The following is a 22,055-nucleotide window of genomic DNA, read 5'->3' as shown; positions in this document are numbered from 1 at the left end:
TGAATGTATATAATGGCCGAAGTATAATAAGCTGTGAAACACAATGAAAAATGTATTAGACATCAAAATCGGTGTATCGTGTTGACGGACTTCGAACAACGGCATTGGATGCTATCAGTTCACTGAAGCGCATGAAATGCAATGCAACGGTGACGAAGACGATGGGAGAAGAAGAAAAAGAAGAAGAAGGAAAAATATCATACACACAGAACACGACTTATAGACACATCCAAGCAGCTTTCAATGAGCTCTTGTTATCGCGCTTGTTACAAGCAATACGCTTGCGAAATACATCTCATTTTGGTTGGATGCTGCTGTAACAAGTAGCAATTGTTGGCGGTGTTGCTATTTTTCGATGAGCGACTGGAGATCCCGTTATCATGTTTGCCATAGATTCTGGTAGGTCGTCATGGTCGTTGTTGTAGTCAATGTTATCGAATGAAAAGTGGTTGTTGGTTTGTGCGTTTGGCGGACGTAACAGAATGTGAAAAAATACCACACCAAAACGAAAGTCGAGGCAAACACATTGCAATCACTCTTTAAAGATTTTGAAATTATCTTGTAAATTACGAGCAGCAGTGTAATCACTTTTAATTGACTCTCGCACTTTGCCCACTCCGGCATAACTTGCATACTCTTTCTATCTCACTCTCACTCTCGCCATATATCTTCATCGTTCTCTGACTCTCTCTCTCACTCAATTCCAGTGGTTTGATCTCGGTGAACAGAATGAACAGCAGCAGTAGCAGAAGCAACATAACCAACAACAACATTTTACGTTGCAATAATATAATGCTGAAATGATTACGATTGTTAAGTTACAACGACGACGAAGGCTAGCGTGTTCACAGGAGATTAAATAGCACAAAAGGAAAACGAAGCGTGAATAAGAATGTAAGCTACTCAATCCCATCAAAAGTGATTTCCACGTGGTTGATTTCCATCAGTCACAATACTTATATTGCGGTTTGTTCTCTCCTTCGTGCGCTCCTTTTTCGTTCCCATCGTCTTTTCATCGAATCATCATATATATGTCATTTTCGCCTCAGAAAAGTGCTCTCGATAATGCAATCGAGAGTCGATTTAGCGAAAATGAATCAGCTTGATGGTTGCCACAATGATTACCACCAAAGTATTTTAATGCCAGTGTTAATTAATTGTGTCTAGCTTGAGATTTCATCAATGCGACTAGATTCAAATGGTTTGAATGCTAAAATTGCAAGCGAAAGCGATAGTAGCAGCTACGCCAATAATAGCAAACATAAACGGCAGCATGCTCGCTTATATTGTTTATAAATGCTGTTAATTCAATTGACTCTGCGTCATATCGTTCGTGATGTTCACTTTATTAGATTATGCCCAAAAAATATTTTCCAAATACGTTTTTTTGTGTGCGTGCAGTAATATCTTTGTGTACATACTGTATGCGACTGAATGTAACCAAATGGTGTATACTGTGCAGAATGCCATATTCGGTAATTTTCCTTACACACTTGAAACTCTTTCGTCGTACTTTTCCGCTGCATTGAATTCCATTCTAAATGCTTTTTAGGCACCATCAAGCCATACACATCGTCGAGCCAAAAAATACATAAACTTGTGTAAATATTTTGATATTTTTATTAGAATGTTTTTTTTCTCTGTACACCCAAGCATGATGTCAAAACACCATTCGCCACTCAACGTTTGTTGCATTTACAGAAGAGCCAACACATAAAAATGGCAATACACTCAACGTCGAACGATCAATTTGTCTCTCCCTGTGTTTTTATATATGGATATATGGGTGTGAAGTCCAATGCTGTTGATGCGAGTATCAACGCGAGATATTTTCTCATTTTATATTCCATCTGCGCCCTTTTATGCAATTTCTTTCATTCATTGGCTCATTTTGTTTCGCCTCATTTTCCTCATCACAATTTTATTCTCGGCACAGAAAACTGGATAATTTTCAATATGTATTTTTTTGTTTGTTTCTCATTTCAACACAGTTCATGTGTTCACATCGAGAGAGAAATAAAAAGCCAAAATAAAAAAGCAGTATCCAACCCCAGTGCAAGAGCACAGAAAAAAAAATCAAAATTGAAGCGTATTCTAGGTCCGTTTTGGGAGTTTACTACAGCAAACAATACATTGTTTCCTTCATATTTGAAGGAACAAAATTGTTTCGCATCGCTTGCAAGTTAAACAAACAAAAAAAATTTCTTGTTTCAACCAATTACGTGTGCAGCGAAATTGACACTATATCCTTCGCGCGATGCTCACACAGTGTCTGGAGTTTGTTACTGCAGAAATGTCATTTAATAAAAGAGAGAAAAATGAAAGAATAAGCATCGAATTAAAACGTGATTGTCAAGAGATTTTTTTTACAGCTACATGTGTGACAAGCGGAAAAAAAAAACAAATAAACATTTTGTTACATATTATGTGTTTTTCCACGAAATGGAATTCCATTAAGCTTCTCAATTTAAAAATAATAATTTGATGTGACATTTACACGCATAACCAACACCAGCAAATATGCTTGACAATTCAATCCAATACAAATAAATCGCATAATTAAATTATGTAAAATTCAAAAGACATGGAACCAAAATGTTAATCAACAATTGTTATTGGCTGCAGAGATGCTTTAACAGACAAGTGATAGAGGTATCATTTACAAATACCGATTGAAAGATGATAATGTGAAAAATAAAATCGCAGTATATTTGAACGATTACTGTCAGTAACACATGAGAAGTGAAAGGGTAACTTTGCAACAATATCACATGCGAATTTTTAATTGGTATTTTTGTTTTCCATCCGATCGTACTTATTTTCTGTTGTTCGACACCCAAATAAATAGAATTTTATCGAGTTATTATAGTTGTGTATGTGTTGTTTGTCATTTTTTCACATGTACACATAAACGTATCATTTTTGTAACGTCAAGCGTCATTGTATAAAAATATTGTAAAGCGGATATACATTGCATATGTTATTTTTGAATGAATCGTGCAAAAATCGCGAAAATATCAAATTCATGGTGGAAATATAATTTCCGACTCGTTTCTCTTTCTCTCGCTTGTCACTGTACGTTTGATGCTCACTCCATCACATGGACTATTGTCAATGTGTCGGTTTTCTGCATCGCTTTTTTTCCGCCTAAATTGGAGCAATGAATTTACCATTTTTTTGTCATTCACAACATTTTTCATCCTTCACATCATGTCACATTTAATTTAAATTAAACACAATTTTTTTTTGTACTTTTTCTCGCTCCATTTTCCCATCATACTTTTTCGCTTCCATCCTTTGGTCTCATTTATTTTTTGACTCGATGGCGCCCGCCATAACCAACGAAAATAAATATCCGGCATTCGATTTTGATATAAACAATGTTTGTTTTTGTTTTGTTTAGTATCATGATTGCAGTTTTTTTATGCGACTATCGGCGACTATGATTCATGGTCGTACTATTTATTAAAATATCAGAATTAATTGAAATTTTTTTGGGATAAATTATTGGGTGCGTATTATGAAAAACGAAATTGATAGAAAAAGATGGATAGAGGGTGAGCAAGAGAGAGAGAGAGCGAAAACATTATTGTAACAGACATATAATGAAAATGGTCCGAACTTTTATCATAAATAAATAATTGATAGAGTGACATGCACATGATTGATATCGAATATGTTGTCTATCCTTGCACTGGCATTAATCGAATTGAATGACTGTTGTTACAATCGAATCGATGCGAAGGAAAAAAGGCGAATTTATTTATATGTACATGTACGTATACATATATGTCAAAAATAGCACATGTGTGAAAATGGGCCACTTGAATCACTTACGAAGAGATGTGACACAATGAGAGTCAAGGCAAAACTAGGTGAGATGTTTGTTACTCTCGGTGCATGAATTTACAGCCAGATAAAATTTATCATTCCCAGTTTTATGTGATTTTTTTTTCTGCTGCCTTATTTGCTGTTGTTCACTGTGTATGTGTTATGTTTTTCCACTTGGTGTACTGAATCAATAAATCTTTGTTACTATTTTGTGATTGTGTGCGTCACGGGCGTGTTATACAGAATTCGAGGGAAAATGAATGGATAGAGAAGGAAGAAGAAAAAATCCAATGTAAAATTTGATATCTGCAGTGGAGTATCGCTTAGTTTGTTAGGAAATGAATAAAAATTGTCGTTTTTGCCGTTAGAATTCGTAAAATAGGCCAAATTTTTATCATTTTAGGTGGACGAATTTTATTACCACTTTTTTTTCTCTGCTTCTCATCACCGCCATCGCTCGCTTATACAATGTAATCGTTTTATTTTTTTTTTCGCAAAAGTGTTTTCTCTCGATTTTCGACCATCCAAAAATGTAATAAACAATTGTAAGCCGAGCATTCTCCTATTCGAATAAATAATGTATAAAATATCCGGTCTATACATTCTATACCTTTACAACTTTATCATTGGATTTTATTTTATTTTTTGGTCATTTTTTGGCGGGTGAAAATATTTTACAGAACCGGCACACAACATTCTATGAATTTTATTACGCCAAATATGGCTATATGCTGTTCATTATACAAACCCATTCAAAGCATGCACACATATCTAGTGTTAACTAGTTTAATTTTCATGTGAATAACCGAATCGCAAATATCGCTTCGTTCAGTGGTTAATGAAAGCTTTTATGAATAAAGTAGTAGTATTAGTATTAGTACGGTGGTGGTGGTGGGGGCATATGAGAGAAGGAAAACAATGTGCCCAGTGTTTTATCATCATTCGAAATGGACAAGAGGGCTATTATAATTTTATTGCTAATAAAGCAACGTCAAATGTTTGATTTTTCAAGTGGCATCATATGCACATACATGCACACAGACAAATACCTTCCACTGAAATGGTGGCGTATTGACTATGTGATAATTAAATTAAACATGATCCCAGGCAATGGTTCAACGATAGAGCCTATCATATAAACGACATGATGATAACGACCGTATAAAAAAAGCTTTGTAAATGACTGTGGTGAATCAATGTAAATCTAATGAACCATGTTTAGGGTTCAACGCCAATGTTCGTTCTCATTCGCGTTGATTCCTGATATCAAACTGACGTTTTATTTCCTTCATCTCATATCAACTTGGTCTAGCGCGATTTCTTTTTTTTTGTGTTCGATGTGGCGTAAATATTCAGCATTGGGCTACTAGAGATTGTGTAATTCCCACATAAAAATCACCGCTTCCCTCATATGCGTTAAGCTACAAAGCTAATGGCATCAGGTCATAAATTATCTGAATGTATGCGGCTTCCTTTCTCTCACGCTTTCACATATACAAAACACAATGCGCACTAATAAAATGTTATTATTTCGAGTTACAGTCGTTCGGTTGGGCAGTGTTTTGTGCATGATGCTTCTCGCATCGGCTTGTTTTATCTTCACATCATATAGTTATAGTCTTGACAGGCATTTCTTTGGCGTGGCACATTTTATATGTGTGTTTGTGTGTGTATGTGCGGCTGAAAAACCATTTTCTGGTTGAGCCAAAATAAGAAAAATCACCCGAATTAATGAATGGCTTTGAATTACCATTTGTGCTGTTTGCATTCATTTCAAGCTCTTTAAATGCTCACAGAGACAACAAATGCGACATTTTTACATATCACATGCGAGCTCATAAATTAGTCCAAACGGAACAACGCATCATGATTTTTTTACGTGTTCATTTTTTTTGTATTCATAACTAAAATGGACGCGGTGGTCGTTCCATCCATCCCGTTGGAACACTAAATCAGGAAGTATAAAGCGGAACCATTAGTTAGACTTAACAAGGTCAGGAAAGGTGAATTAAATGATGATGGTGATGATTATGCTTTTTTCGTGGTTTAATTTCACCTCGTAAAAATGTGCATTTCAAAAAAATATTTGTCATATTCAATTTGTGAAACCGGTTGTCATAAAAAAGAAACTTTCACATCCGTTCAAACATCAGAACAATTTAATTTTTTAGCATTAGCATCAATTTTCTCGTATATTACATGTGAAATCGACACTCCGTCCCATTCAACAGCAACAGCAACAACAACAACATAAGCAAGAATAATAAGCGAAAAAGCGCACGCTAACGACCGAAAATTAAAACACAACTGCCATTGACCGCAGCAAATTTTAGCACGTATGAATGTATGTATGTTGTTTGTTATCGTCATGTGTCCGACATTGTTCCGTGCCATTGCATATATTTTCAGTATATTTTATGATCATTAAAGTCCACATTTAGTAAACGAGAGAGAAAGGGAAAGAGGTCGTTTGAATGAACAAAATTAACCACTATTTATTGCGACTGCATCAAAGCGAAAGAGCTTGAGAGCAAAAAGAGCAAAGAGCAAACAACTGCTGTCCACTGAAAATAAAATGTAACAATTTTTGAAATTCATTTAAATGGTTGAAATTTACAATTGGATTTGTAATTTTTTGTTTGTGACTGCTGTGCCTGAGCACCGAAATCGCCAGCCAACCCAAACATGCCCGTAGTTTTATGGTTATTTTGTTTTTGTGGCTTTTCAAACCACATAAACGAATGAATAAATGTTTTTCCTTGAGCTTTTAATACCGATGTTTTGCTCTTTCACCAAATGTTTAATTAATTTTTAATCCGTTGTCAGTCATTTTCTCTCCCGATACCATACAAATAACAAGCACTTTTTGAATATATATATATATTGTGACACTCCGATGCACTTTCACCCGCACTCAACACTCATTTGAATTTTGCGAAAAATAGTTTCTTTTTATTTTGTTACGAAATCCAATAATAGCATCATTTTGTAGAAATCTTTGACATGAAGAGAAGATGCGGCACATTACCCATATTTTATTTTTGCATAATATTGAAAATTATATTCAGAAACTTTACCTTTGTTATGGAAAAATTAATATTATATATTTTGGGTAATCAATTCGACGGTCGGATGAATTTTCCAATTTAAAAAAAAATTACTTGTGCTAGGCAACAGATGCTCTTTCGTTAGTTTAGCATAAATTTATTCTATTTGAAGCAGAGTTGCAAGATATGCTAGCAACTATTGGCAGCAAAAGACGATTTTGTGGGTTCCACATCAAAAGGGCGACGCATATGTTCTCGTACAGCATGCTTTGGTTCACGATTTTGATGGACTGGTTTAAAGTAATATTTTAACATAAATATTATTAAAATGGCATGATGAATTATGAAAATACATGATAGATTTTCATTTATTCATAAAAGAAATCAGAGATATATTACTACAAAGTCAGTTACTTTTTGTGCTATTCATTATTATGTCTACTCAAAAACTAATTAACTAACTTAGAAAAAATACATGCCGAATTTTCTATACTGTAGTATCAAACAATTTAAGTCCATTAATTCCGGTCAAAATTAAATAATAAATTTTGTTATATACATAAGCTGTTTATTTTTCAGCAGACATTTTTTTGAGATTTTTTCAGCCAGATGAATCAGCTCAGCCAGATATCGTCAGGAGCTGAAATTGAGTGAAAACAATAGAAGTGATTGTTATGGCTTTAATTACACTTATATTGCTACAATCACTATAACAATCATTTTTATTGTTTTCACTCAATTTCAGCTCCTGACGGTATCTGGCTGAAAATATCTCAAAATAATGTCTGTTTTTCAGCTAGTTTGGCTTCTTCAAAATGCCTAATATGCCTCAATCTGTTCACAATGTATATCTTTTTCATGTGATTTTTAGGACTTTTTCATAACTTCACAAAAATATTGATTGAAATTCATTTTAATACATCAATAAAGTGAATTCAAAGAATTTATTTAAACTGCTTCTCGGACAAATAATAAAAGATTCTCTTTTATTGGGTCCACATTGTGGTCATAATCAGAGTGCGTAAATTGCATGCTCTCTGAACAATTCGTGAGAACTTTTGGGAAAATATTTTGTTGTCAACTGAAAAAGAGTTGCAACATTTTTGAGAGTGTGTAATTTATTAGTCGTCGTATATCTCGAACGATCCGTCAATGTCATTTCATTCATTTTCATTACTCAAATGCGTCAACTGGGATAATTGTAAAAAAAAAGTAACTCCATTCAGATGGGAATTTTATCAACAATATGCAATTAGGGCAACTTTTCGATGAGAAAATTTTGTGTGGTTGGGCTTAGCATCATGTTATCAATGTAAGAGGATCGATTTTCTCCACACACATTTTCGCTTAAAGTATATGACGTTAAGACGATAGAAAAAGAAGAGAAACATATAAATGTTTTTTTTTTTATTGAAAGAGGTTTACATTTTTCGATATCATAGGTCCTGGAGAGCCGTACTGAAAACTTTTAACAATCGACAGAATGTTTTTCTTACTTCGAATCGCTTCGAATGCTTTGCTTTCTCAAGATGAAGCCATCGATTAAAACTTAGAAAAAACATCACCTTAGCATCGTTCATCGTATAATAATCCATCTTATTTAAAGCGGACTGTTTTGCTAAACTGGAATAATAACAATATGTTTATTCATTTGCACATGCACATATATGTGTGGCGTATGTACGATGAAACTTATGTTTACCAAATAAGTGGTTGTGATTGTAATCGTTATTGTTGCAGTTGTGCGAGCATGTCATTTGTTGTAAATAGAATGTACGACGTTCATGGTTTCATGGTGATAGTCATATTGTGCTATTGCAAAATGGTTAAGCTATTTAATCATTGATTGTATTCAATGCACGTTGGGCATTTATCAATAGTGTGCGGTTGTTTGTGGTTTGCGCGTTTTGTAATCCAGGCATTAGAAGCGAGATTGTTGGCATGAAATGAAAGTGAGAGCGAAAGAGAGAGATAGAATAAAAAATGATGTCCCTTTATGTATTGAACATCTGTAAATGGATAGCATAATGGGGATCTCGTTAGCATGCATACCAAATTATGTTGGAAATTCAAATGCGAAATTAGTTTTGTGGTTCATTAATTCAGATTTGGGACGCAATCAATCCTGTAAATTCGACGGCAATGTCATTTGCAAAAACAATCATATGACACTCGATCGTATCGACCATTCGACGATGCCGACTATATCATACCGACTCAAATTCAAATGGCGCTTATATTAATTTATCACGCAAAATTATCATCAATAAATTCATTGGAATATCCGCCGTGTGCATGGTTCTGTCATCAAATCCAGTTAGCCCACATATTGATGATAATGACCAATTTGTTGAATTGAAATGTATAGGCCGCGATGTAGATTTTCGATCTCATCATGGTAATTATTTATTTATTAAGTATTGCCAGGGGTAGACAACAACGATTTAAATATGTTTCCACTGTCTAAACATTAATCCCAATATTCCATCAATCCATCAGTATTAGACATAATTTCAAAATGTGTTATCGATACCAGAGCATGTCATTTTCTTATTGACATTTTAAATTTTCTTGAGAAAATTCTTGGGTCAGGAGGTATACCACTTTAATTGTTCAAAATTTGCAAAGAAATTATTAAAAAATAGAAAGGACTGGTTACATGCAAGCGGGGTTGCCGTATATGAGATTGGGAACTTTTTTATGTGATTGGGAATTAGATCGAAAAACTGAATTTAATTCTGTAGCATTGAAATGAAAAAGAGAAAAAACAACAACAATAGCACGGCCACACAGAGCTGTACATCTATGCGTGCTGATGCATACATACACATATACGCTTTCTTCATTCTTTCATTCTTTCATTCCATTATTATACGTATCTCACTGGTCAACAGATCTATGTAGCCATGTTACTGTTGTTGTTTTTTTTTCTCTTTTTCGATTCAATTCATTGTAACTAATGGGAGTTCAACTATGGAATACAAGATGGCAAGATGAGGGGAATTTGCATTTTGTCTCTTCATAGGCTTAGCCGGTTGGTTACATGTCAACAAAATTTGAGTTTGATCAAAGTCAGCGATATATATACAAAAAAACTTGAGGATTTCTATCAAATTTTCGATAGTTTTTTAGTGTGAATTTATTGAATTTGATAGAATTATCCAAGTATACATTGGCATTGCTAATATGTAATTCTGTCGAATTTTTCTGCCAGTTTTAAAGAAAAGACAAATCAAATCAGATCAAGTCAATTCAACTTACTTTAGTTTAGGGAAGTAAAATTTTTGAAATCAAAAGTTTACCAAACATAATCAGAAAATTGAAAAGAGAATTGATAAAATTCAGTGAAAACCTTGCTCGTTAGTATGGGTAATGATATGTCCTATCCATGTGATTCAGAATGTGGCTATTCGGCGGGCTCATACGGACAATGTGGTCCATCGTCAAACCCCTGTCCGGAATATGGTCCATCGTCAAACGTTCAATATGAAGGTGGCACATGTTATCGTCGCTGCAGTCCGAGTGGACTTAATGAATCACCCCGTGTGTCACCGGCATCATACGGCCATTGTGCATATAACGAGGGTTGCAGTGCTGGTTCTAGTTCAAGCGCACTCTGTAATCAAATCTGTGCGAAATATGGCTTTCCAAATGAATCATATGAATCATACGAACAAGGGCCACGTGCTAACTTGAGTATTTCCAGTTCCTGTTCAAGCGGACCTTATGCACCACAGTGTTCGAAAATGCCTTCATTTGGATCAAACTTACCAAAGGAGTTCTACACGTGTAAACCTGATTACAGTCCAAGCGAGCTTTATAACACACCCTATCAGGAATCAGACATATCAGCGGGATCATACGGTGACATGCGGAATCCAAGCATGTACTTTACCTCATTCATCATACCATTCGAAAATTTCGAAAATGATTCGGATGTAACGATTGACATTAACTTCAATCCAAGTGAAATGTTGAACTCAACGAAACTTTTCGAAGAAGATGTATATAATAGCTTCGGTCCGATTAAATCTTACAACTCATTCGGAATAGATGAAACGTTTGATGACATGAGAAGTGGAAGTCTCGCTTCAAGCAGATTATATTGACAACGTGTATATCGTGGATATTATTGAAGTAATGTATTTTAATAAAATTGCAAAAAAAGTGTTTCACAGATTAAAAAAAATCATTGTGTAGATTTTTTTCAAGTACTGCATGGTTCAGTTTCATTTCAATCGCTTAATATGTCAGGAACTTTCTATTTATCCCAAAAATTGTAACATTAAATTCTAATTCTACATTTTTAGATTATTATTTGGTTTGTAGCATTTTTTTATAGAATAAATATCAATCAAAATCGGATGAAGGCAGCCATAGATCAAATAAATAAACTGAAAATGTGTCTAAATTAACTTAGAAGCTATTTAGATGCGCATAATAGAAATGAGAAAACGTTTGTCATATTAGCACAACGTTTTGATCGATTTGTTCTCCAATTTCTGCATCAATTTATATTGAAGTGTGTTAGCAACACCACGAATGGTAACTCAACCAATTTAATTGCGAACGTAATTTATATAATAATCCTATTCTAAATTCCGACAAATTGGCCAAATTGAAAGCGTGAGTTTGGGCCAAGAGGGAAGGATAGTGGTGTGCGTGCAATGGTTGATGCTAATCACATTATGCACCTTCATCAATCATCGTCGGCCGCTCAAATCTACCAAAACTATTATCTGGGTATATACGATGATGCTTGAAAATTAATTATATAAAGTTGCCACTTCAAATACCCAGTTAAATTTCATCTTTACATCGTTTCGGTTGGATATAGTTTCGTTCATTTTGGTGATTCTGCCGTACGATGTGAGCAAAGGTTTTTCTATGTTGTCTCATTCGCTAGACGTAGCCGTTAAACCGACAACACATGTTCTGTAGCTACCTACCTGCCTGTATATATGCATATCTGTGAATTACACGAAATGATGCATGCTTCATATATATTCAAGTGCAAAATCGTGTTTTCATTTCATCAGTATGCTTTCAGGCTTTTGCCAAATGTGTAAGTTTATCTTTAAAAATGACGAACGAACAACTCAAACTAAAGCCAAAGTGAATCTGAAACAAAAGTGTGTAGATATTCCTTTTGCAAACGCTTCGATTCCCGTGTATATGGTTTGCTGTATGCGAAAATTGTACGCACCAACTGTGTTTACATACATAACGATTTTATTCAATTGGTTTCACTCATTATTTCATCGTTGTGAAAATTAAGAATGGTTAGCCCAACTTGACGCATTGCACAACACACATTGATTCCGATCTAAATATCAACTTGAATAAGTGGTTATCATCTAAAATGACATAGTTCCATTGAATTAACGTCATTACTAGGGGGTTCCGACTTAAACGAATGATCCATATGCGAGCGAATTTCTCCTATATATTTTGCAAATGTAAACGAATGGTCGCAAATGTTTCTTACAAATTTTGCGAATGGTGGCGGATGTTTCATACAAATTTGCGGACGGTGTCGAATGTTTCATACACATTTTGCGGATGGCGCATATGAAAAGTCATATTTTTACATTCAAAAAGTCAAAGTGACAGATTAGGTGACAGAGATTCAAGCCGAATTGATATTTTTTTTGGTAATATTGAGTGAAATTTTTCTAAAATGGTAAATAAATCTTTGCCACTCGTAATATTATCACTGTAAACGGTGCCTTGTGAAAGGTTTTTATTTTCATTGACGTAACTTTCAATTTCTTTTATATTATCTGAATTTATTTCTAAAATCTCACTTTTCGAATCGAATACGGCGTCTAAAATAATATTCAACAAATAATCTTGTATTTTTTCTTCAACTGTTTTTCAAATTTAGTTGAGAACAATGACATTGTGTTTGAAACTTCCACGACAAACTGAACACAGCAATGTGTATGTACAAATGTCACACGACAGTTTGTCGCATCTAGCAAGACGTATGCGGCATTCGCGAATGGTTGCGAATGAAATGTACGAATTTTCATAGATGTTGATGCGGATGAATATACTTTGCTTCGTATATTTCATGTATGAATAGGAAAATTTTCATATATTCCGTATAAAATGGCATTCGCATATAGTAAAATGCCCCTTGCGTCATTATATTTGGTATCTAAGTATTGCAAGACTTTATATCAAAAGTTCAACGATGACACATAATGCAAGACCACGTGTTTTCAGGTGCTGCCTTAATTCAAATCCGAATACCCGCGAATACCAATGATGTTTCCAAATATGTCGTCAAATCAAAATAAACTCGAAAAACACATAAATGAATATGTGTTCCGTTATACGTTGTCATTAAATAAATAACATAGAAAAGTATGTCAGATCAATTAAATGAACTTAATGGATCTATTAGACGAATGGATATTACACAAACATTCAAAAGCTTGGTATTTAACCTTACCTTATGAATATTACATGTTTTTCTCTGCCTAATCGTGTGTATATAAAAATGGGTACGGAAACGCCCTATAGAAGATACATATACAGTATACACACAATCCGCCAGCTCACTGTTGGTGGTCGTCTATATTACAGCATTCGCTTTAATAAACTATCATCGATGTATCCGACTCCAAATAGGCAATTTTGTGCGGCGAATACACATCTTTTTGGTCGAAATCGTAACCATAACATATAAGTGCAAAGTGAGATAGGCAATGATTAGATATGGATATTGCAAAAACTTTCGCCATATCCAATTGCAGAGAACAACTCGATACGAGTTTGTCTAGGCCAAACGTGTGCCATGTGTGTGCTTGTTTGCGGTTTGTTGTAAATTGGTATAGCTGCCGTGATATTATTGCTTTTCATCTTGAATTGATGCTAATAATTAAGGACAATTTTACGGTGACCACTCAGTCAGTAAATGAATGCATTCTGTTTTTATTATGATGTAGGAAATGGGTTTTCCGATTACAGTTCTTCGGTTGTTTTTCTTATTCCTAATTTAGTACGGAAATTCGAGTGACTTTTAACTGTGAATGACTAACATTTCTCCCGCCCGCACCGAACGTCTTATCAGTGAGCGCTTTTTTTGATCGGAAGTCATTCACAAACCCATTTAAAATGTGAACAAAATACAAAATTCCTAAGTCGCTCAAAGAGTTACTTGAAATTCGCTTTATTTTTTTTTTCAAACGAACTTCATATGCACTTAAATTGAAGTGAGTTTTTATAAGCGCAGGAGAAACGTCTCAAATGGAATGGTTCTCATAATTTATACAACTTTTCGCTAAAAATCTGAAATGACAAAAAGTACGAAAAAAACGAGTCCATTTTTAATTTAGTTCCAAACACGCATTTCGGAAATGCATAGGAAATGAACATAAAGAAGAAAAATAGAGTTAAGCGAAGTTTGTAGTATAATTTGAACGCTCGCACCACAACGATTTAAGTGAAGGAAATAAAGCGAAATAAACTTAAAATTGTTTTTGTGACAGGCTAGTGATTTTCAAGAATGGAGAGCCGAAATGCATCTTGTAATATAGCATTTACTTTAGTCAATTCATAGACGACGCATTTTCTCTCTACCGTTTTTCGACTTTCTCTCTCTCTCTCTCGATCTCTCTTCCTGCAGTGTATGAACGTTTTTTCTGTATTAAGAGAAAAATTTATGATCGCAGTTTCTTCGACAGCAATTTTCGCATGTATAAATCGGCTTTACATTTGGAAGAGTGGCTATTGCGAATGAAACCATAAAAATAGTATTAACATGAATCTGATACGGTAAATGGTGAATATGTTTAGAGCTTCACTCCAGACAGTTCTTCCTTATTTTGTCCAATTTCTCTACTTTTCTCATTCTTTGCACGCGGAGAAGTGTAAATCTCAACCATAACGTATTCTTGGTTCGTTGGGACTCTTTTTTCTCTCTATCTCTCCTTTTCTTCAGAGAATTTGGTAGCGCATCTTTTTAGATAAATTATATTTGCATTTGAGTTTTTTTTAGTTCATAAAACTTTTTTGTGAGCATATGGCCGAGACAAACATCGTGAAAAATTTGCAAGACGAATGAGAAGGGGGAAAAACTCTTCGCTATGCAAAATGAATCACGACGCGTCACACGAAAAAAAATAAACGTCACGCAATTTGGTTGTCCGCGTTTCGTTGCTCCCTCAACAATTGATTACCTCTCTATTGTATGTACTCTATATTATAATGTTAAAAGTGTTGGCTTCAAAGAGCCTGTCGAATTTCAAATTTATCAAGTTGCCTCACCACGTTTCATGTACATGACCATAACGTAAACGAAAAAAAAGGTTATTTGCAAACAAATTAAAAAGGCGAACCATGTTGACGACTTCTCTCAAAAAAAAAAAAAAAAAAAATCCTCAAAAAGTTTGAATACTTTTGAAATGAGATTAAGTGGCATGCATTAAAAATGTTTATGGCAAATTCTTCATCGTTCATGTTTAAATCACAGTTTGGTGACAGTGTGGGAGATTTTTGATAACGTTTTGATTCAGCTGCCCAGCTCTCAAATTTAGATCTTGAAGAGCCTAGGTTGTTTAGAAGTCACCAAATAATTTTGAATTGCTGTGCTGAAGCTTTGTTAGCAACGTACTTTTTTTTATTTGCCACAGTTAGTTTAATCATTGTTGTGAAAACATGAGCATTTCAGCACACAATGGCGAACAAGAACAACATTAATCATGTAAATAAAATGAGTAACGTTCAAATCGTGATGATGATCACAGCTCAAGTGGCTTGAAAGACGTGTCATTGCAAAAATTATTGCAGCGATATTTTGCCATTTTACGAGAATGCAAAAACCCAAAAATGCATTATGCCACAAACAATGTTGAGGAACATGGCATCGAAGTGAAATGGTGCTATTTGATACTGTTTTTGAATAAAATAGTCGACAAGCGCGGCATGCATTGAGAGGCTGGCTTATGCAAAACTAAACCATCATGTTGTTCTAAATAAATTTGCGGTATATAAGAATTATATTTACTACTCATATTCTGTAGAGCACAGATATCTGGTACGATATCGTTGTGCAACGAGAGAGCGTGTGTGTGAGTGTGTGTGTGCTGTTGCAAGCGTTGTGCCCTGCTTTGGGAGTCGTTGTTTTTTATGCATATATTGTAAATGTGTTAGCATGTGAATGACCATTAAAAATTATTAATAGTATGCTATGGATGGATCGTTGGGAAATATTTTACCGTAATATAGGTCAATGATCTATTGAATAATTTTGCAGGCACTTGTTAAACAATTTGAACAAACTTTTTGTTTGGTTTCTGTTCTGTGCAGCAAAAGACACGAATGCTGGACATTGATCGCATTCCATGCTTTCACCGCTTCGTTAGTCATACCATCGCCATCACCACCACCACCATCATCACCAACACAAAATCGTGTTTTGCAAAACGAATGGCCATTGAAATATGCTGTGTGCTCTTTGATTCGGGAATGCATGGGATTTTAGAACGATAGAACACTATGGAGGAGGAAGGTGAGATGAGGGGTTAGAGATGAGGGGAGAATAGCAACGTGTCTGTGAAACTTATCAGAAATGGCAAAAAAATCGGATTTTATCTCGGCTAACATAGTGCATAGATTGCGTGTTTACTGATGCGGCCAGTGCGCTGTTTTAACACATACATACATTGATTTATGTTTTTATTCGGCGCTTACAAAAATGCTTGTGTACTTTCTGCTGAATTGATAATGGCCAACGTATCAATTATGCTGTTGTTTTTGCTGCTGCTGTCGTTGTCGTCGTCGCCGTTTTGTTTCAGATTCATCCAAAAGCGATTTTGACGACGTTGCGTGCTCTACTTGTTACTTTGGTCATCCCATAAATTCGATGAGATTAATTAGATTACGTGGTTTTCAGTTACACTATTGCTGCATTCTCTCGTGTACTCTTGTAATGGTTAATGATATTTTCGCAGTTCACTGGCTTAAGTAGGCAAAAAAAAAATCAATCGCGCATCCATGTGTGTGTGTGGCTGTATGTTGATTTTCATGTTTCCAAACGATTTGTAATTAATTTGTGCGGGTGCGCCTGTCGGCTGGCTTAACCTCTCTAATCAATTGGCACTAACAATGCACTTTCGATAAACACACACAAAAGAGAGAAAAATATACTGTGTGTGTACTATTATTTAGCAATGTGTGTTGTTCGTGACCATGGTGAAAATAGATGAATCAAAGTGAAATCACAGCTTAAAAGTGTACAATTGAATGCATGCAGAGAAGAAAATCCCGATTAGTTATGTCGCTGAGGGCGGAAATAACAAATATCCCAGCAAAATTCTAATTGGAATAGTTTTCACGATTTGGGAATAAAAACGTCCAAATAGTAAGTTTTTCTTTCTTTTGCTTTGATTTGCATTCATGTTGCTATTCTTGTTTACAGTATGTTAGATTCATTTGGTACGCAAGACGTATGGTTGGTTGAGAAGTTTTATCTCTATCAATGCTTATGAATTATGCATTTTTGCTATAAAACTTACGATATTTCATAAATTATGATGCCAATATTGACTGTTTTCAAAGTCGCAATGCCGAAGCCATTTCATTGGCAAAATGTGGTATTCCAATCAAAATAATTCTTAAATGAACGAAATTCTTGTGCAATGCGAGATTTTCATGTATGTAAATGGTTCGGCGAAACGGAAGAAACTATGAATGTAAATGAATGTGCACACACACACACACTCGCTCTCACATTCCGTCACATATAGACATTAGTTACAGCCTATTACATATTCGCATATTCAAACTATTGCGATAGTAAAATTGGCTGTACGAAAGTTTCCATCGGCATCTGAGTGAGCTTAAAAGAGAAAAAAAAATAATAATAATAATAGCTTGCAATGAAATAAGGCGAACATATTATACTGGAGCATCTCGAACGGAACGAGGCAGTTGGAAAATGAGAACTTTGTGTAAGAGAAGCACACCCAAATTGATTTTCAATAAAAAGTTATGGCATCTCAATGGATATAAATATGGAACATTTTCTTCGAAGTTTTCTCTTTAGATTTTTTTTTTCTGCTCTTCCGCGTCGTCATTTTCGTTTGGTAGTAGAGCGATCTTGGGACATTGATTGCAATCAAATGGGGTTGTATGTGTTTGTGTTCCAAACGATATTTTGAATGGCTTACACGATTTCCTTGTTCCATCGCGCCAAACATCGTGAAACCCAAAATGTTGACGATGCAAAATCAATCAGTTCAATTTATATCTGTAGCAGCAACCGTACAACAAATTTTGTACCAACAAGACATAAATCACATCAGCGAACATGTAAATTATATGCAAACTCAGTGCAAAGACATAGCTCTATGGACCATGATTGCTCTTTCTTTTTTTTGTGTGTGTGTTCTCTCTACTCCCTTGCCTCTTTTTTTGCTTTTGCGTGCAATTTATTTAGAAGTTACGTTTGCATTATTTATTGATTTCTAGTGAAGACTGGATATTACTTAAGTTTCGTAATTTATTTGTCTCCAAGGTAAAATTTAATCAAACTGCCACGTTTTGTGTTTGTTGCTCGACGAAGCTGTACGATTTTTGCATCATTTTTGTGAAACCAACGTAAAAGGATGGTTAGAAACGAAATTGTTTCATCATCGGCACAACGACCCGAGAACAATCGTGTTAGACAGAGAGAGAAAAAAATACGATGAAAATGCGAATTAAGTGACATTGATTTTTGTCAAAGTCACTTTGAAACGTCTGATGTCAATAGTCGGGTTCGATCACAAAATCCGAATTTAAATACCAAAAATATTTTCTAATTGCAAAACATAGCGTTTTATTCTGTTCTCTCTCTATCTTTTCAATTCCATAAAATGTTACTAAACGCAACCAAAGTTTTTCCCTCATTAAAATGGCTAATTTATTTGATTTGAGTTGCCAAACTCAATTTTCTTGGTTTGAGGCGGACATTTTTCGGGTTTTGTCAGACGATTTTTCAAACTAAAAGTATATTTAAGTCTCGGTTTAAGTGCACATCCAAATTGCCGTTCTTTTTTTTTTTATATTTTGCTCTTTCTCTCCATGAAAGCGTAACTGAAACATTAGTTGTTACACCACCCCAAAAATCCAATCTAATCAGCTTGATGGCAGTGCAATTTTATTATTGCAATTGCTGTGTGAACTTTTCATAGTTTGTTCAAGTACTTCAATTACTTTCGAATTTCTCAGATTGTTGTTGAAAATCTGTTTGTCATAATCGAGTTAAGTATTGGGTAAACATCAAGTTTTCTCTTCGTTGTAAATCGCATTTGAATGCCATCCCAATGAAATCTCATTAAAACTTCCACATCGTATACAGAACGTATGCCACAAATGAACGACATGTGCTCACTTTCTCTCTCTCTCATACAGAAAAACACATCCTCTCCCACTTTTCTCCTCTTGCACATACACAAAATCCAGTTAATCGGATTTTGATACAACAACTTTTGACTAAAGAAAACCATAATTGTAAAACAATGAAACATTTCACATTGTTGCACGGAACTTATCACAAACATGTATTGGTAGTGCAACATTTATCGGGCGAGTCTACAAAAAAGTATCACAACTACGATCGAATTATGCAATGTAATGATTTGGGTGGCTTGTGAACTGGACCAGTTCAACTGGTTTTGTTTTCTAGTCTGTTTAACCATGATAAAGCTTTTTTGTGTAATGAAAATATCCACCAGTGTCGTCGATAATTCTCTCCTTTTGGAGAGAACTACGTCAAAAATAGAAAATCGAAAAATGATGGGGCAAAGTCGAAACATTTTTGCATATAGAATAATCACTTAAGTCTTAAGACAGCAAAATTTCGCGAACTCGTATTTTTTCATGATCAATACCCTTAATCAACTGTACAAGATGTGTAATTTCCTGTACAACATTTTCTTCCGAATTGTACATGATGGGCGCAAAAAATTTCGATTTTGATGCTATTTTGAATATCCCAATGAAAAATACTTCTCACGAGGTTTAGAAAAAGTGTACGCCGTTTTTGCCAATCAAGTGATGGGTGTATATATGAAAGTGCCAAATAATCGTGTCGAGATAGAAAATAACGTAGATCAACGCAAGGAAATATTGCAACTGCAGTGAAGCGTGAACGAATGTCTTTTAGAATAGGGCATAGATGTTTTTGATCAACAACTGAGTATTTGTATTTGTATTTTATTAGAAGCGTTAGCTCTTTTTTATGGTTCTTAATGCTAAATTACAAAATAGGAAAATTATTTTTAATGTGTATCATACATTTTCTTTTGAATTCATTCAGATTTACTGACTCTTTTATATCCAATGGTAATTCATTATATAATTTTAATCCATTGTAATAAATATTTTTCTTTACTCTTTCTGATCTAACTATTGGTAATCTAAAATTATTTTTATTTCTCGTATTAACATTGTGTATATTTGTGTTAAATATGATATTTTTATGCAAGTATTTCGGCGTTAAATTATTTATTATGAGTAAATTCACTTTTTGTGATGCTTTTTTTACTAATTGATTAACCTGACTGTCCATATTCAATTCATCATCAATTTGTATTCCAAGATACTTAATACATTCAACTCTTTCGATTTCAATTCCATTAATTTCAATTTTTTGATTACTATTTATTCGATTTTTGTTCCTCGTTATTATCATCCATTTAGTCTTCTTAATATTCAATAATAATTTATTTACATTCAACCACTTATATAAAAGGGGAACACTGGATTAGTGTAAGTTCAAACAACTATTCATCAGTTTAAAATCAAAAAAGTTACGATCGAGTATAGTATTTTCCTGTGTTCGTAAACGCTGATTAGTAATATGAAAAATTAGAAACAAAGTCCGGTGCACTGCAAGTCCGAAGATTTTCGTTTCGTTCTCTCTTCTATTTACATTTAGTTTGGAATATTCAATGAAGAGTTTTCAGATCAGATTTCTTGCGAGCTCACTTCTCACAAAACAAAAGAGCTCAATTCACAATCGGATTACTAATCCATTAGATTAATCTAATAACCAATTGGTTCATTACCTTTTTTGAAAACAAAAATGTCTAATACTATGATCATCATATTTTGCCAGCCACAAACCAATTAAAACGGACGATTTTTAAACATGGGTCGATTTGTCGATGGTGTACATTTTTTTGACTTCAAGCAATTTACTCAATATTGTGTAAGCGAACATAATGTTAGCTTTAAATATCAAAGCCTATATCAATTGCTGGACTATTTTAATCCAGTATTTGACACATAAATCGAACAGCACAGAAACCATATTTAGCCTTAGGCTGTATTCGAGTTAGATATTCTCCATCTCTATATATGTAAACTCATATGACTAAATCGAAGCTTCGATTCAAATATAATACCGAATGCCTGCTCTCTCTTTCTCTCCTTCTCTAATTTTTCATCGGAGCAATTGTATGACTTTCCCCAAGCCATCGATTTACAATGACCGAGTAATATAGTATGTGCAAAAGCTGGTCAACACATTTGGCCCTAAATCAAATGAACTTAGTATTGAATACACTAATCGAAGAATGATTTTATTGAACCATCCGTTTTTGGAGAGCTTGAGCAAACAAAAAAATATGAACTGCACATGTGACAGTACTCTACAGTAGATGTAAAAAGGTTTTCAGTTTCACGCCAGCATTGACGCATAAGAGGAAAATGATTGATTTTCCCATTTCAGACAAACTAATTTCCGATCTTTTTTCCTCCGTGATTGGCACAAAGCCAAGTCAATAGCTTCGAGTCTTTGGTATTGATATCATTAAAAAACATATTTCAAAGGAATGATTTACTTAAATGCAATTTATATAGTGGAGCATTTACTGAAAAAAATAACTGATTTAAATTTTAAAAATTCAATCTCCGTTCAAACAATATAATACCCCATTTGAATTTCTTTTAATTTATGGCTCTTAGGGCTTTGTCAAACGCAGACGGGTCGTATTGCCAGGATTTCATTATTATAAAAGGTAAAGTCATAAAGCAAAGTAGTAATAACTTATTCATCATGTCCTGCATTAAAAACACAACATTTTGCTTTGGGAATTGACTAGGGGCAAACTACTTCACTTTCGTAATTCTCATAATTCAATCTAGTACTCCGATAATTCCAAAAAATTCTATATAATT

Source organism: Contarinia nasturtii, unplaced genomic scaffold (assembly GCF_009176525.2).
Source record: "Contarinia nasturtii isolate CC-2019 unplaced genomic scaffold, AAFC_CNas_1.1 Cnas_scaffold_695, whole genome shotgun sequence".
Classification (NCBI taxonomy): Eukaryota; Metazoa; Arthropoda; class Insecta; order Diptera; family Cecidomyiidae; genus Contarinia; species Contarinia nasturtii.
Note: the sequence above shows the minus strand (reverse complement) of the source record.